A 15328-nucleotide genomic window follows, 5' to 3' on the forward strand; every position below is an offset into this window, starting at 1 on the left:
CTACCTGTTTCCGAGTTGTCTTGACAAAACGACGATTGAAATAACGATCTGACTTTTGATTGAGTTACTTGGCAAATTCATTTTTTATATTCTTTGTTTTTCTTTTCATGCTGGGATTGTTTTACCAGTTTATTTAGCGTTATTAATTAACATTAAAAAAAATTGTTTCTTTTGTAATAAAATATTACAATTTTTATCTCTTTGTTATTATAAACGAGAATGAACATCTTTGGCTCAATCATGTGCTTTGTGTTTTCCGGATAGTGTCTTTCTTTTGTAAGGCAGTCCATATAGACACAATACTCGTACGCGTGCCTGTGGACCATCGTGATTAAATTACGAATCTTTTTATTTTTTTAAAGATCTTTTGCTATTTTTTCAGTTCATTTTCGTTTTTCTGTATTGCGTCTAGATACATAAAACAGAAAGATGTTTGTTTTATATCTGTAAAATAAGAGTTTGCAGTTTCAAATTATGCTGATTTAAAAAATATCATTATCTGCCTACGTTGTGTTTAATACATATTGCGTAATTTTTAGGAGTTTTAAAGATAATGTAATATATAAGTGTTATAAAAGTTGTTTTTAGAATCTACATTTCGAAAATAATCAAAAATTGATCTAACACAATATTAAAAATTGCATTACCAGTTTACATCTAGAAATAAATACTAATATTTAATGTCATTCTTGTGGCGCTGACGAATTTTACGAAGCGCGGTGAAGATGTCGGTTTAGTCGACTACTTACTCCACTGTGAGAATTAGGTAACTCGGACGTAGTGAGAAAAAAGTCACCTACTTTTTTCAGTTATTTGCCAGTTATCTATATATATTTGGCTATTTTATATAAACTTTTATATTCATATCAGTTGCTTATAATCCTTTATATAAATAAAAAAGTAATATAAAAGTTAAATTAAATTTTTTTTAAAGTAATATTGTCAACAAATTACTTTCTGTTAATTATTAGCTGTGAAAAACGAAAGATATATATGCGCTTTAAAAAAAAATTGTCTCTCGTGTTTTTATGCTTAAATAAGACAGAGAAAATTCTAAAACAAAAATGTTAAAGTTATAAACATTTTCCATATTGGAAGCGTTTAGAATTGATGAACCATTTCGACACTAAGATCATGAAAGCTTATATGTTATTGTTAGTATCAGTGCTAAAGCATCAAGAAGCTCTAGAAGCAGGTCCAGACGACGGAACTGCTAATGGCAGAAATGGTGTTGGGTGGGACGACGGGCACAACGATAAAGTTGCGCTTCGATGACGCGGCTGTTTAATTACTTTAGGGTGGAATTTCACGATAGTGCGACGAGTAGCGGTTTCGACCATATATACGATGGCATGGCATTAAGTGAACCATTGGATTATCGTCGGTATTCATTGAATTATAACGGTCAATTAACGTTTATAAATTGTACCCTGGATCAAGACTCCTCTCGCATCCCTTTGTTTACCTGTGCTCACGTAATGTATTCTAATTCATGCTGATTAATTTCGTAATATTCCCTTTAGTAAGATCTTTTTCATATTTAATTTTTATGACAATAATAATATCTATGTTTTATTTAAATATTTATTTAAGTTTTTGTCAAATTTATTTATACGCATGCGACTTAATTTCTTTATTTTATTGTTTGAATATCTCTACGTTTGCATATTTTTAAGTATTATTTATTTTTGCAAATAAAATTTACATTTTTTTTGATAGTATATTTAAAAAAAAGTAAACATTATTCTTGAAATATTGATTATTAATATATATAACGTGCATACACTTTAGAAATAGGGCTTTTCGTAGTCTTTTTTGTAAAGTCTATTTTGTTAGGATATACTTTTGTATTAATTTTAAATTTATTTTTTTTAGTTTATTTTTAATTAAATACGTTTTTTTTTTTTACTTTTATTGAATACACTTTTGATAGTCTACCTTTTCAAAGTCTTTTTTTGGACGGTTTATTTTTGTTAGGTTTTTTATTGCATACTTTCTTTTTATTGCATACTTACACGTTTGATGGGAAGGTCTGGGATTTTTGTAGTCTTTTTTTATAAGGTCTTTTTGTTAGGACATACTTTTTGTATTAATTTCAATTTCATTTTTTTTTCAATTTATTTTTGATGGTCAAAATCTTTTTTTGAACGATTATAAGTCCCTATATTTGTGAACATTTTTATTATATACGAGATATATATACGTTCCTCAAATATATTTACGTGTAATGGAAAATGTTAGATAATAAAATCTACAGCAAGTAGGATGTTCCATTAATATATTTGGAATATAATTATACTAAAACGAATCTTCGCATAATTCTAGTTAACTTCATTATCGAAAGTTTCGCGCTTGTGCAGATGTTACATTTTCATAATTATAGCCACTAACGCTTCAAAGGTAAATCTAATGCATATTGTGATATAAATATTAATAAATATTTTTTAATTTATCTATGCAGATTTGTGAAAATTGAAAGAGTACGTATTATTCACCAAATTATACTTTTTGGCGGAAATGAGGATAAAAAATATTTCTCGTAAATTTAAGTAATTCGCCATGTTTGCTTTACAATCTTCCATTCTTATAAGTAATTTATGTCTCAATCTGCTCCTTTGTAACGAGATTGCTTACTCCGAAGTAGAAACATTCTTATAATAGCTTATGGGCCGGCCATTTTCTCACGGATATTGTTATTAAATGGCAAATAAAAATAACCAGAGGGATGTTCTTTATCACATTCCTTATCTCGTTCGGCCATTTCTTCCCACGTTGTTGATACATAGGTTTTTAATATTTGCGCAGGTATCTAAATTAATAAGCTTAATTTGATATTCCATTTCCACATAAAAATCCTACTTAATATTTACGAATTACAGAAAAAAATTACCTTACGTATAATTTGAAGGGGGGGGGGGAGATTTGCCCTAAACGTCTAAATAAAAGTATAACGAAAAACTATAATGAAAAATAATTAATGTGTATAAATTAATGAATGCTTAAGTAGATTGTAAATATTGATTATACACGTGTCTGCGTTACTCGTGGTAGTAACTATATAGTAAATTATACATATGCAGATACAATAGCAACGTGTACGAGATCTTCTTTTAATAATACAGTAGGTTCAGATTGAATGTGCAATGGACTATTAATAAATTATATTGTGTATTCTGTGATTCTCCATGTAGACTTTTACAAACTTATTCGTTTAAATAAGGTTAAAACAACATTATTTATTATTTATTAAAACTTGAGTAGATTGGTTTCTTAATATATTGCTTTTTAACTCCCCAATGCGATCCAACCGGGAATTGAAGACCTAGATGAATTTTCAATTTTGAATTATCCTGTTTGAAATTCGGACACGTGCAAAAAAAGTGAAAAACATTTTGGGCCAAACAATTTTAAATCGTATTCTGGAATATTGGAAAAATGTCCTGGAATGTTTTAGTTTTTTCAAAGGTCAAAGTCTTTTAAAACCTATCAGACACTATAGTAACCCAGTTGGACTAGGAAAAGAACGAAAAAACGGAGGGTTATTGATGTTTTTTCCATGGTAAGAAGAGAGAAAACTGTGTTAATTATTGTTATTAGAAATATGTAATTATTTACTAATAACATATAAATTAACACGATATATAATAATTAAAAGTTTTCCAGGAAAATGTGAATAACGTTTCTAAGATTAATAATGTCTTTCAAATCGAACCAATAGCTACAATATGTATAACAAAGTTTAAAGGTTAAAAAGACATATCTTTCAATCCCCTATAATTTTGCAAGAGAATCGAGAGGCAAAGGGTGTTCAGAGACGATCGTGCATCTACTTTACGAACTCTGGCCTTCACAAGGAGCGCGAAGAAAAATAGCAGTTCCGCCCGGGAGTGAAAGATGTAACGACAAATCAGTTGATAGGGCCAAGAGTCTCTGGGCAGGCAGGAGGCAGGAAGGTTGCGCCGAGTCGAGTGGAGACGGATCGCGTCGGGTCGGCCGGCACCGACCGGCTATAAAAGCCCTCTCGCACCGTGGCGTCGACGTCACACGTCGTTAGCACTCTGGACCGTGAGGAACTCTGTCGCGCGTGCCACCTGTTAAAAGCGCCCGTCCAGGTATCGTAATCCACGACCACCGTAATCGCCAACCACCACCACCACCGACTGTCGTCGCAACCGCGGACTTTAATTCTCTCCCCGTCAGTTCGGTTTAAACGTTGGTCCCCCACGTCGACGTAAACGTCGGCGGCTCGGTTGAAGCCGGAAGTCGTCGGCGAAATCGCCCCCTCGCGCCTCCGCGTCTCTCCGCGAGAAGAGAGGAATTTCGCTCTTCGCGCGTTTTTCGCTCTTTCGGCGCGGCGACCAGTTGCGGAAAAGGTACTCCGCTCGAGGGATTTTATCCGGGCCCGGGATCTCCCACGGAAGCTCTGTGAATTCAACAAGTAAGTGCACTCGAGACGTTCCCCTCCCAAGTTTCGCGAATTTCCACCTGGACGTTCGTCGCCTTGGGGGATTCGAAGCTGCGCGCTTTACGAGAAATCTGAGATTGGCTTTTTCCTTGTTTATCTATCCGTCTGATGTTTCTTTATTTTCGGTGTGTATTACGACAGCCGACTCCAGTATTACGACAATCAGCGTTCTGCCGATTCACGGTCGGGAGAAGCGATTTCGCGCGGCGAGCGATAGCGTTAACTTCGCGTGACTACATGTATGACTTTATTTCTTATCTTGGCAGATAAGCAAACTGTCGCGTCGTAAGATGACATTCGAAGAACTCTGTTGCAAATTGACACTTCGACAGAAGTTTTAATAATCGATCGTCCGGCTAGCCAGAGACGCGTCCGTTTTGTCCCGCCATCCAGTGCGATCTGCTATTTGACAGAAGTGTTATTTAGATTGGTGAAATAACTTCATCGCCTTTTTTTGTTATTGTATTCTGTGTAAAAGAAAATAGAACATCCCGAGTGATTGAAAAATTGTTTTTCCAATTAAAAAAAGGACAACAATGTGATTTTATTCACGGAAAAAAAGATTAATTGGATCAACAAGAATCTGCGTGTGGTAGCTAAGTTTCAGAATACAGCTATAATTTTGCTACCCACACAGATTCTCGCTGCTGCGGTTTATCTTTTTTTTCTGTGCTGTAATTTCGTTTTATGCTTCATTCATTAGATATGACTAATCTTTTGAGTCAACTTAATAAAATGTGCATATACATTGAATCTGTTTGTGTGCGTCACGATCGATCGATCAATCGTTACAGATTCTTGCTGCTGCAACTAACCGCGGATTATCTTTTTCTTCCTTCCCGCGCTGTAATTTCGTTTTATGCTTTATTTATTAGATATGATTAATCTTTTTGAGTCAACTTAATAAAATATGCATTTACATTGTATCTCTTTGTGTGCGTCACGCTCGATCGACCAATCGTGTTACTAAGCGGCATAAATAATAAAATTTATTTGTGCCGATCGATAGCGATAATCCGATAAATCGCGTCACCACTTATTGTGCAAATTCAACCTTTACACTTTACCGATATGTTAACGCCACGAGTCAGAAATATTTAGACGACAATTCACGCGTCACTCGCGTCGCGCTTTAATCCTGGTTTATCGGCGAAAATTGAGAACATAATCTGGAGAGCGGAAACGAATATAGAATAGTCGTCGCGCTGTTATATTCACCGCCTCGAACGTCCCGGCGCGCTGTCGGAGGCTGGATTCATTTCAATTACACTTTTCACATAGTTTTACGGAAATCGGCACACGCGAGCGCACACGTGCGTGTATTGTACAAACACGATTATCTATACTAAAAATACACAATTTCATCGCGAGGGCAAAGGGCGCACTCATTACTAATTAATGTGGGTGCATCAGTAAATGATATTACCAATTAATATGTTATTTAATTACGCTATAAGAGCAGTTTTGCACGGCGATCCGCGAACGCAAAGCGCGGTTCTGTGCCCATTGGATTTAAACTGCGAATAAGTTTGTTTTCATCTCTGCTGATTTCCTCCCGCCTTTCCTTCTTAATTTTAGGCCGGTTCTCTTCAGCCGAACTGGCTGCACTAGTTCAGAATTTGTCTTCCGATGTGAAAGGAAAAAAATTCAACTGTGAACTAGAAAGACACAGATCTTTTGTTTATCTGTTTTAGTATATGTATAATTCTCCACTTTCTTCCCCTTTTTATTAACGCTTGCTCAGCTGCAAAATTAATAGCGCCATTTACTCGCTGAATTCTACTCTCTGGGTAGCTTACATAAACCTTCTGATCTATTTCCAAAGTGTTTTTATATCTCTTTCGTAAAAAACTATGTGTTTTTTTTCGTGTCCAAGAAGTGTTCCTTCAATATTTTTCCGTGCCAATGACATTTTATCTAAGTTAACACGTCTTCAAATTATAATCGGTTAAAGTTAATAAGAATATAAATTCTTGTAAAATCGTGATGGTATCATTAAATACAAAATTTTCTTACTTAATTAGATAGAAAGATAATGTGGGTGCGTATGCGGGGAGGAGAGAGATACATAAAGCAATAATCATAAATAATAGCTGATAAATTATAAACGTATTATTAGTAACGTATTACTCTCGCTAATAATAGCTATTAATTGCGTATAAACACATTACGATTAATAACAACGTTATTCGTTTGGTTGGCGGTAAATCGCAATTAGGGGATTATATTCGGAGGCTGTTCAACAGCTGTAGCCCGAGGTCGATGAATCATTATCACGTTCTCACGGACTGGGTCGTAATCGTTTGATAAGCGAGATCTCGACAATTCCGTGAGGTAAGCAAGATGATGAAACAGACGTTTACCACTAAAGTTCGTCCTTTTTCTTGATTGAACGTATATCCAAAGGGAAACTACATGACGAATATACTACATCTTATGAGATATATCGGGTATATTGGCTCCTTCGATATTGCTCCACAATTTATCTCGAGTTCCGGGATTTTATACGATATGTTTCACCTCACGACCGTCTCGTTATTAGCTATCCCTCATTCGCCTTTTGACCTGGCCTTTAGGATTCGGTCCGTACTCGTAAAAGTTTCATCTACCTATGATAGAAGACTTCTGATCGGTACCCAAAGTTCGATATAGTTCCATCCGTTCTCATTCAATCGTGCAAACGCGCGCGCGCATAAATCGCATACTGAACGTGCGAATACAGATTTATCATTATTTGTTTTTTACTACATGTGATTCCGTTTATTACACAAAATTGAGCAATCGTTTAAACTTGGCTGATGTTTTAAATGTGTGCGAAGTGTACGATAAAATATCAATCTGTCACGGACAAGTAGCATTTCGCAACAATCAGTTATTACGCATTACAAATCGAAGCGAGAAATATAAATGAGATTATTTATGATAATAATTGATTTTTAATTGTAAACAAAAATGCATATTTTTTACAAAGAAAGTTATTTATCGTGTAAAGACAAAACTGCGTACGTTACAAATATGTGTTTCCTTTCCATTGTATGTAATAAACGCGGAAGAAAAATTTGAAATTTATAAGAATTGCGTGTACTTTATTATTCGAACTTTTTGACAGTTTAACGATACCGATAAGCTGCGAAAGTTCAACACTTCGTACACAGAAAGAGGAAGATTAGTTGCTACACCAAGAAACTACGTGTTATAACTAAATTTCAGTAGTATATAGCTAAAATTTAGCTACTTTACACAAATTTTTGCTACTGCAACTAATTGCAACTAATTTTTTCTTACCGTGAGAAATTTGCGATTAGATATTGCAGACTTTGTGCAACCTTTCTCAGAAATAGCAAAATTACTGCACTAGTGAACGATTAGTTTAATTCGTTAAATGAAGAGGTCGGATTATTATCGAATTAGCATTTTTTTATCTAGAATTATTATATATATATATATATATATATATATATATAACTTCTTGCTTCTAATTAATGATAATTGGTTTATAATAATATTGCACATAGCTGTTGATAATAAATGAGACATATTCCATTTTATCTCTATGCATATATATATTAAATCAGTTATTATTATTCCTTAAAATTAATATTTATTTATAATTTATTTTATCACTATGTAGCAATATAATATTTTTTATTTATAGTTTAATATAAAACAACTTCCCTCGATAAATAAAAACGGAATATTATGATGTAATTATGAGATATAAATAATATATGTTGCACTTTTATTTAAATTTTTTTTTAAATCTAGGCAGAAATTTTTTTAGCTATCAAAGTGGGTTAAACATTTCAACCAAATAATATATAATTATCAGTATCTGTATCAGTATTTTCCAAATTTATTTCGCCATTTCGACATGCAACTTGCGTACCGAGTATTGCCGACTTTTCGAATGACTTCTATCTCCAAATAATTCTCTACTACATCGCATTAATCATGTTTCTTTCAGATCCGAATCGGTACCTACGATGGAGGATGGCAAATTGCTCTTGTTAAAAGTTTTGTGTTAAATGATCGATCTTTTATCCGACATGTACGAACGAGATAGGCAGCCTCGCGCGAACCTCTCGAGCAATCATACGTGGAACACCGCGATTGTTCTGCGTCAACAACGTGCCCGGCTTTGACAGGTCTCGGTATATCGTTCTCGCTCCCGTCTTGACCCCTAGTTCACCAAATGTTTTCCACCAGAATTTTTGTAACTTTTTTTATTGGAATCGGTTCTATTACTGGAATCTTTTATTCCTTTGAAACTATTTTAAGTCGTACATAAAATGTTAAAGACTTAATCTTTTTGCAGAAAGAGAAAGAGAGAGCGAGAGAGAGAACGATGTCATAAAATAAACGCGCGCGTCATGATAATTGGCTTGAATGGCATTAAAGTGATTTGATATTGTTTTGTGGAACTTTTTTTATGAAACTGTACTTTCTTAGCATTCACAGCTATACCAATAAAAAAATCTATACTTGTATAGCTAGACTTTTTAATTTGAAAGCATTGAATTTGTAATTAAATCTTTTATTTATTTATATTTTTTATATTCTCAAAATTATTTAAAAATATTGATATGCAAAACATTTTACATAAGCAATATTTTTCTCAGGAGTTTTGATTCATTTTTGATTGGGAGCGCAATATTTGTTATATACTCTCTAAAATTTTTGAAGTGGAATTTCATCTAAAAAAGTGCAATTTCACTCTAAAAGTGTGAAAATTCTGTCACTTTTTATCAAGACTGGCAGGATTTTCACACTTTTAGAGTGGAATTTCACTCCAAAGAATTTAGAGAGTAAAGTCTGAAACATCCAGTCGGTCTTACATATTCTGATTAGAGAATAAACTTTAATCTAAACTCTCACTGTTCTCGTAAATGATGTTCCATCTGATTGCATAATGACTCAAAGTTTGAGTTTCAGTTAAAAGTATAACGTTCTCGTCGTCCTATATCTAAAGTATCTAAGAGAGAGAGAGAGAGAGAGAGAGAAAGAGAGAATGCGAAGATTAGTTTGCTATCTTCCGTATACATACATTTACGACAATTTTATTTTTTAATTTTAATAACTTCCTTCATACAATTTTTTTTCCTGTTATTGCCTACGCATTTGTGCTTTTAACATTCACAAATTCCTTTTTCTAAATTAAGAAAAACATTTCTACACTCTTTCTCTTGTGAAAATATAAAGTCATACTACTATAATGGTCGAAAGAGAATAAAAATACAATGAAGATATTCAAAGTTTGAACGTCATTTTTCATGAGGTGTAAGACAGGAAAATCACATTGGAATTAATACGGAACCATTAATAATATCGCTTTATAGGAATCTACCGAATACGCGTGCGTAAACCCAAAGGGGAACATAATCGAACCGCCACGGCTTATTATGGATAATAACCGCATAGATTATCCGCGATGCAATCGGCTAAACTGATTTTCTGCATCACGAACTCGTGACAAACATAATTCACGTAATCGGCGTGCATGCGTGTGGCATGAGATGAATGTAATCAGAATTATCAATGGTAACGTGACGTGTAAATGCTGGTAGATTACGTATCCCAATTGAGATAATGAAAAAAACTTTTGCAAGATATAAGAGAGCGTAATATACAAAATATTTATTTATACATGATTATTAAATTCTTTGATTTTAAAGGGTAATTTCTCGATTCAAAATAAAAATTTTATATGACAATTTACGAATCAGCTTAGATTCGAAGATACAGGGTGTCAATGTTGAAGGAAAAATTGTTTTTTTTTCCAAAAATTTCGAAAACCACTCAACATTATTTTGATGAAATTTTATGTATATTTGAAGGACATAAAAATAATTTGAGAAAGTTTTTAAAAATTTTTAGAAAAAAAAAACGATTTCTTTAATTTTGACACCCTGTATCTTTGAAACTAATTGTAAGTCGTTTCGGATATATTAAGTTTTTGTCTTGAATTAATGTGAAGAACCTTAAACTTCTTTTAACTTTAATCCGGAAAAAAATTTTTATATATAATTATATATAATTTTTTATTTTATTATATATTTAATGTATAATTTTATATAATTATATATAAAAAAATTTTTCCCCGGAACTTGACCATTTTGTTATACTTCAAACACGTAAACTTTTTTATTTATCTAATTTAATCTCATAATGTTAAAACTCATGCTTAGGAAGTCACGCTAAAAGCGTTGACCTAATTTTCATCAATGAATCCACATGGCTAATCGCCCGCGCACAAAACTGCGAATTTAGAGTTTCAGTTCTGCGGTCATGAGGTCGGACTCTGAAAAAGAATGGGAAGGCATTTTTTTTCGTTTTCAAGACAAAGCGGTCGGTGTACTCTTACGGAAATGCAATTTGTGAAACCTCAGGGTATATATTAACATGAAGAAAAATTTATTATCGGATTTTATATTCTCGGAAAATTTATCGTAGTGATAGATTTTCACGTTCACGCGTTTCATGTTTCACAAATTGGTAACGGAGCACACGCAGAGCAAAATAAACGATACTATGTTAGCCAAAGGTGGAAGCGAAACTCTTTTTTTTTTTTAGAAAGAACGAAGCGCACGCTACACCGCATTGGGTATGAGCAATTTTTTGTTTCAATCGCGAACCGTTTGCTTGATATTTCAGGGCGTTCATATATCTGTGTGCAACACTCTTCAAAATCTCTTATTTACAATGGTAAAACAGCTTTGTTAGCAGTTCTGTTATAAACGTAAGCAGTATCCGCTCTAGTATCTCTTGTATGTACAAATAAGGGTAAAACGGCGTTCGCGCGCGCGTTCCATTTTACAGAGCCGCGAGCTTTCGAGCGCCGTTCGCAATTGGCGGTCGTTATCTTCGCAAAAATGTCGCGTTTGCCGGATGATTTTTGTACGGCCGGCCGCGAGAGCCCCCGATCTCATCGTCTCGCCGATATGTAATTAGAACGGCGTTACAATGGGCGCCACGTGCTATTTATCGCGAATATGAATCGCGCGGCGTTCCGGGGGCGGCCGGCGGCGGATGCGTAGCGCCAGCGGAGGACGGAAAAAGAATCGGTGGCGACGATAAACGATAAAAGTGTGTAAAATTAGAAGCAATTACACCCGAAGGCTGTCGCCGCGGCTAAAGCTGGCGCTTGGCGCAGGCTTTATCTGCTTAACCGGCGCCGAAGAGCTGAAATCGGCGCTATCTTTGACGTTTATGCCGCGCCACGACTGTCGCGCGATGGTCACTCCTCTCTTGCTTGTAAACTTTCGCAGTCGCAGTCATCGACGGACGCGACGATAATGACAAGTTCAATACCGGCTCGCACTGGAAACACCATCGACAAAAGTGTGTAAGGTACGACCGCATAGTATTATTAGATCTCGACACTTTTGGCTCTTAATCGCGAGTATTAGTGTATGCATTTCTTGAAAGAAAGATTTCCCGCAGATACTCGTATCTCGGTCGAACAATATTTGTACGGCAATTGCGCAAATTCCATAGTAATTGGATCACATTACGCAAGAAAGTGCAATGCTTTCTCAAACATATTTTTTATTTTAATTATAAATTTAAATTTTATAAATAAAAAAATTTAATATAATTAAATAATTTAAAACAATACGATGCGAAAAGGTCTTTTTTAATCAAATTCAATGATGGAAAATTAATAATGGTCTTTTAAAACCGAGAGCTATTTGTTATTGTTTGTCAATTTAATAAACCATGATATGACAATTGGTCATATGTATTGATAAATAATATTCTTTAGACTTTAAACAAACGTTTTGACCGTATAATAACGGTTTTTCACAACGATGACACAAAGTATAATCATTGTAACAATTAAAATTTTAAAATCGCATAAAGTTTAAACGTGTTTGCCACAGACTGTAACGCATGATTTTATGAGTGTAATGACATACTATTGACAGATTCCTCTTATGTATCATCGACGATGATTGAGTCTTTTATGTCAATAATTACAATTATTGACGAGAGTCCATCGGAACAGAAAATTGAACTGTCCAGTTAGTCCAGCCCAATTCAATATATATCATCAATGTCCCAGGGGGACGTATCTGCGAATCGGGGTAAAATCGAAATAACCGATTGTCATATCGTTGTTTATTATTAAATTGACAGCAGTAACAATTAGCTCGGCTTTGTAAAGCCCATGTTAATTGTTTGTCATTGGATTTTGATACAATAATTAAATTTTATTAAATTAAAAAATTTTTAAAAATTCAACAAAAGATTGGGAAATATTGAGCATATAGACTAATATAATCATCTCAATTTTTTATTAAATTAATTTTTTTTTAATAAATACACACGAGTATTTTAACACAATTTTTATTTAGGATCGATTCAATCTTAATTTAGAAATATTTTGCTTCTTACAAAGCTTGCCTAATTGCTATGTTAATCAGCGAGATGGATAAGCGGCGATATGACGGTTTTAATTAGATTTATTTATTTAATGTGTGCTAGCTTATCTTTTTACTGGCGCCGTCGTTAAATCGTCATTATTTTCGAGGATTGAGTTTAGTTACGTCAATTAGATAATGATCTGTGAGTATCCTATCGTCCACTGAACGCTACTTAATGACCACTCTAATAATAGTGTAACACACGTGCCGAAGATGCCAGTGAATTAGTATCGACATTACCTAGAATTTCACTTCCCATTCCGATGCGAAATGCTCGCTGAGAAATTCTGATCGGTCATTTCGAGCTTTACAATAGCTCTCGCCGTAACAAATCGTAATACTCTTTCCATGTAGGTCTAATTGATTTAACATTTAATAAGTCGATCTCTAACTGCAAACCTTTTTCGAATTTTCATTAGTTCATTCTTATTTGTTTTATTCAAAAGTTTTTGCTTTACACATAATTATTAATTTAAGTAAATATATCAGTGAAACGCTTTAAGACACAACAGACTTTATAACTAATGAACTGAAAAATCTTATCTTGCTTGTGTAAATTTAATAATGATGTATTTTAAAATAAAATAAAATTATATTATGTAATGAACTTTTCTGTGCGCAATTTAAGCTAATAATTTTTATCTCGAATATTTATTTCGGATTTAAAAATTAATACGAGGAAATACGAGAGGTACTTCTCGCGATCTTTAGAAATACAAATTGTTAAAGTCAATATTTTCAACTAAGTTTCAGAGAATTTTATTTACCTCAGTTTCATATAACTCAGAAAAGTGCGTCCCACGTTTTTGCCCGTAAGATAATTAAATAACACTTAAGAATACTTGAAAATACTAACATAAAAAAAAAACTAAGTTTATCTTTCTTTTTCCCACGCCTCGCATCTTTTATAAGACAAGTTGTAAATTCTCTCTTTCAACGCTTACAAGAGAAGCTACTTCGCTCATATTAAGGCGGATGATAAAGGTTTATCGCTCGTTGCAGGAAAATGCGTAAAAAATCGTCGCCATATAATCGCAAATCAAACCGTGGCGTTATACACGCCACGATCGTTGTGCTCTATGTCTTTGCTTATCATTTTACGAGGAGAATCGTTTGGCGTCACGGGGGATGAAGTGTACGTACATGCGTGTAGTGTTTGCGCGCAATGCCGTTGTTAACAGATAATCGATACCGAAACGATCACGAGAGAGTATTCGAATTGAAGGCACAGCGGGAAGACGGACTTTCTATTGACTTTTAATTGTAATTAGGATGCATTAATTTTTGTGCCCAAAACAATCTTATCGCAAGATTTACAAATGAAATTTGCAGGATATAAGTTTCTTTCAATATCAATATTTTGTCTCACATAACTAATTAGATTTCTAAAAGATAAATATTTTTGTTTGTGGGACAGAAAGTACTGCTTTCGAAAGAAACTCATATCCTGTGAATCGTACCACTTATTACTTTTAGATTTCTAAAAGATATCTTGCCATATATTGAAAAGTCTTGCATTTCTTTCGACAGTTTCGAAAAGATATCTTTGAGCGATCTATAAAGCTGTGTAACCTTTCCGAGATATCATTTAGACATTTGAAGATGTTTTGAAGGTATCTTTTAGAAATCTAAAAGACATTTTATGTGACAAATATGCTAAAAATATCTTTCACATCGTTAGATGTTTATACAAATCTTTTAGAACTTTTATAAAGTTTAAATATTTTTAGCAAAATCTTTTTAGACACAATTTCTAGAACTAAAATATATCTTTATTAAGATAAGATCTTAATGTTTTCTGGGGTGTTTTATATTTCGTACATTTTGTTATCTTTTTATAAAACAAAATAAAATTAACAGCTTGCATTCCCAACATAGCAAAAAGAATTAAAGAATCTTATTAGTTTTTTCAACTAAAGGTTTAATTAAGTTTGTCTGCATTTCTTTCAATTTTTATAAAATATCTCGGTACAACTGATGAATTAATCTCGTGTCTACCGTCGCATCACAATAACGTCTTTCTTTGGTCCCCATTTATCTTGATCGCGCAATAAAGGAAGCATACAACAAAGACACGACAAAAATGTTGAATATATTTCCAATTCCCCGTGTTTTCTTCATTCTGTCGAGTTTCTCGCCAGTTTAGAGTCCTAAAATTTAATCAGACGACATTCTCGTAATTCCTGAGACGTTTAACAAATTTTCTTACGTCTGAGCTTGCTTAAAAATTTTGTCAAACAGAAATCTATCCGAGATATATTAAATGTCAAGCTAAGTTTTCTATTTTTTTATCTGTTTGATACGTGAAATTTTTTACCCACACATGCACACGTACATGTGTGTATTTTGATGGCTTTTATTATATTGTATAGAAAAACTGTCGTCGATACCGAAGTATTATTTTGTTTTTAGATTCAATTTTTTAAACAAATATTAAAAA

The 15328-nt window shown here is 33.5% G+C and overlaps 1 protein-coding gene across 4 annotated transcripts in view; it reads left to right on the forward strand.

The window, feature by feature from the left end:
- The window catches only part of LOC105196128 (diuretic hormone 44), a 39992-nt gene that overhangs the window by 6365 nt on the left and 18299 nt on the right, over positions 1-15328 (forward strand). The window contains exon 1 of one of the 4 annotated variants that reach the window (XM_011161888.3): positions 4029-4438. The exons of 1 other annotated variant lie outside the window; for it this stretch is intronic. The gene's annotated coding sequence lies outside the window, so the exon portion shown is untranslated. Of the gene's footprint in view, positions 1-4028; positions 4439-11791; positions 11813-15328 lie in introns of those variants that run through there. 2 more of the 4 variants (XM_026139551.2, XM_039447944.1) reach the window with 2 other exon arrangements.

The sequence above is a fragment of the Solenopsis invicta genome, chromosome 4 (assembly GCF_016802725.1).
Source record: "Solenopsis invicta isolate M01_SB chromosome 4, UNIL_Sinv_3.0, whole genome shotgun sequence".
In the NCBI taxonomy this organism is placed as follows: Eukaryota; Metazoa; Arthropoda; class Insecta; order Hymenoptera; family Formicidae; genus Solenopsis; species Solenopsis invicta.